Genomic DNA, 2,764 nt, shown 5'->3' with positions numbered 1-2,764 from the left:
GCCAGATTCCCACTCTAGAGATAGTTGGGTGGGGGGCGAACCTAACTCATACCACCTGCATTAGTCCTGGTCATCCTCCAGGACCACCCCTATGATGGGCACCTCAGACTAGCAGGGGAAGGGAGCTGCTGAGGGAAGAAAGGATCATTTTTCATCTTTTAAAGTCTTAATTTATATTTTAACCTCAAACATACTATCAATGCCTCAGATGTAACTTAATCTTGTCTTTAAAGGCCCCGGAAACAAACTTAACACTTTTTCTTGAGACAGTTTCGCTCTGTTGCCCAGGCTGAAGTACAATGGCATGATCTCCGCTCACCGCAATCTCCGCCTCCTGGGTTCAAGCGATTCTCCTGCCTTAGCCTCCCAAGTAGCTAGGATTACAGGCACACACCACCATACCCGGCTAATTTTGTGTATTTAGTAGAGATGGGGTTTACTCCCATGCTGCTCTCAAACTCCCAACCTCAGGTGATCCGCCTGCCACAGCCTCTCAAAGTGTTGGGATTACAGGTGTAGACCACCATGCCCAGCCCCAAAATTAGACTTTAGGCTTCCTCACTTTCTGGTAGTCATTTTCCCTCAGTTTCCAGTTTTACCCTGACTTAGAGTCTACCAACTTCATCAGACCCTCTGTGATCACGGACTTGGGTCTTTCTAGAGGGAAGCCTACGGCTCGGCTCCAGATGAGCTGTGCCAATACACCCAATGCTTGTGACACCCCACACAGGACCGTGTAGTAGGTCATCTCCATCATACCACAGTAGTGGAGCAGCACCCCACTGTGACCACCTACATTGGGCCAAGGATTCTTGACCTTACCTTGCTCTAAGAGGACATTGAGCATAATCTCATATAGCTGAGCAACCAACTTACACGTGGGATCATTAGGCAGGTGTTTCAGAGCAAACTCTCACTGATGGGTATATCGTGGATTAGTTTCCTTAGTACTGCCTGGCCATAGCCTGGGAAAACCCATCCCGAGTTGAGTGTGTTCCAGATGTGGTCTGGTAGTTCTCATCTGATGCATCTTCACCAACTTCCTTCTGTAGCTGTGTTAACCAGACAAGCACTTCCTGATTTGCCAGTCCCTGGAGAGGCCCTGGCAGCCTGTTCACGGCTGCTGCAAAGGAAGGTAAGGGTCTGAATGGGCACTGCCCACCAAGTGGCTGGTATGGGCATTTACATGGCCACCCTCATGGTCACTGTGGATGGTGAGTAGAGGTGCATGAGCTCAGTGAACTCATGTTAGTATAGCCCATCAGTATAGTCCAACACGTTGGTGAAACTGTGGGGCCAGTCCAGCTTAGAATCAATGGCCGCAATACTGCCGCCTTCTCTGTAGAGATGTCGGTAGATCTTTGCTGCAACACACGGTAGCTTTGCCAGTAGATCCATAGAGTCTTCAGGAACCAGCTCCTAGTACTTGGTTTGGTTGATACCTCTGCATACGCTCAGGCAAAGTTACTTTCATGGTTGAGGCTGTACCGGCTGCACTGAGCTGAGATGTGGGTGTAGATTGGTGGGAAAGCTGTCCAGCGTGGTGACCACATGGGAAGGCAGAGCTGCCCGCTTTGCCCACTGTTTTGAGAGCCCAGATACCTGTTCCTCTGTTGGAATCTGTCCAGTTACCAGCAGCCAAAATAAGCCCTCGGGCAGGGGTCCCCACCCTTAGCCTTGGGTAGCACTTTTTGGCCTTCAGGGATGCTAAAGCCTCAGAAACGGATGCCGTCATCAGGATCAAGAACTGATGTTTCACAGACCGCGCCCTGTGCGCCTCTGACACCACCACGCATCGTGCCCACAGTGATTGGGTCTAACGCTGTCTTGCCATATTGCTGCCTGAAGGGCTTGATTCTGGCCTGCTCCTTAGGAATCAGGTCAGCCAATGTGTCTTTCGAATTCGTGGAGGAAGCACTGGCGTGCTGAACAGCAAGAACAAGACAAGGTGTATTCTTGGTTCCCAAGAGCTGGACAGCCACAGTGAGTAAAGCCATGGCAGGTGGTCTCTGGGATCTGCTGGGGAGGGAAGAAGGGAGAGGGCCACGGCCGGTGAACAAGGTTGAGAGGAAGTGGCCGGGGGAAAGGGCAGACGAACTGGGGTCCTCCGTTTTTTTCTTTCAATGACACTAGCTTAAACCAAGCAATTTGAACTCTTATTTTAATGGATCAACTATTTGATCATTTACTGAATATTATGTGATAGCTAATGTTGTGTGTCCATTTGACTAGGTTACGGTACCCAGGCATTTGGTCAGACCTTATTCTAGATGTTGCTGTGAAGGTGTTTTTTAGATGTGTCCTCATTTTTCTGAATGGTGGCTTGGACCAGGGTAGTAGCAGTGGAGGTGGCAAAAGTGGTCAGATGGGAGGTATTCTGGTAGCACAGGTGAGATTTCCCGACAGATAGAACGTGGAGCAGGAGAGAGGCAGGGGTCGGGGTGGCACAAGGTTTTTGACCTTAGGAACTGGAAGAAAGGAGCGGCCACTTACAGTGATGGGAAAGACTGAAGAGTGGGACCGTTTGATTCAGTTTCAATTCAGCATCAGTACCTCTCATTTTATAATGGAAGACATTTTGTGTGTGCATGAAAAAAAATGTGTCTTGGCTGAATGCAGTGGCTCATGCCTGTAATCCCAGCACTTTGGGAAGCTGAGACAGGAGGATCACTTGAGCCCAGGAGTTCAAGACCAATCTGGGCAACATAGCAAGACCCTATTTCTCTTAAAAAAAAGAAAAAATGTGTCTGAAGCTCATGACCCT

At 49.3% G+C, this 2,764-nt stretch overlaps 1 pseudogene; it reads right to left on the bottom strand.

Moving 5' to 3' along the window:
* Positions 1 to 595: 595 nt before the first annotated feature.
* On the bottom strand, positions 596 to 2,013 carry LOC100411037 (citrate synthase, mitochondrial pseudogene; annotated as a pseudogene).
* Between the last annotated feature and the right edge of the window lie 751 nt (positions 2,014 to 2,764).

The sequence above is a fragment of the Callithrix jacchus genome, chromosome 21 (genome assembly GCF_049354715.1).
Source record: "Callithrix jacchus isolate 240 chromosome 21, calJac240_pri, whole genome shotgun sequence".
NCBI classification, from domain to species: Eukaryota; Metazoa; Chordata; class Mammalia; order Primates; family Cebidae; genus Callithrix; species Callithrix jacchus.
Note: the sequence above shows the minus strand (reverse complement) of the source record. Positions and strands in the feature narration are given on the sequence as shown.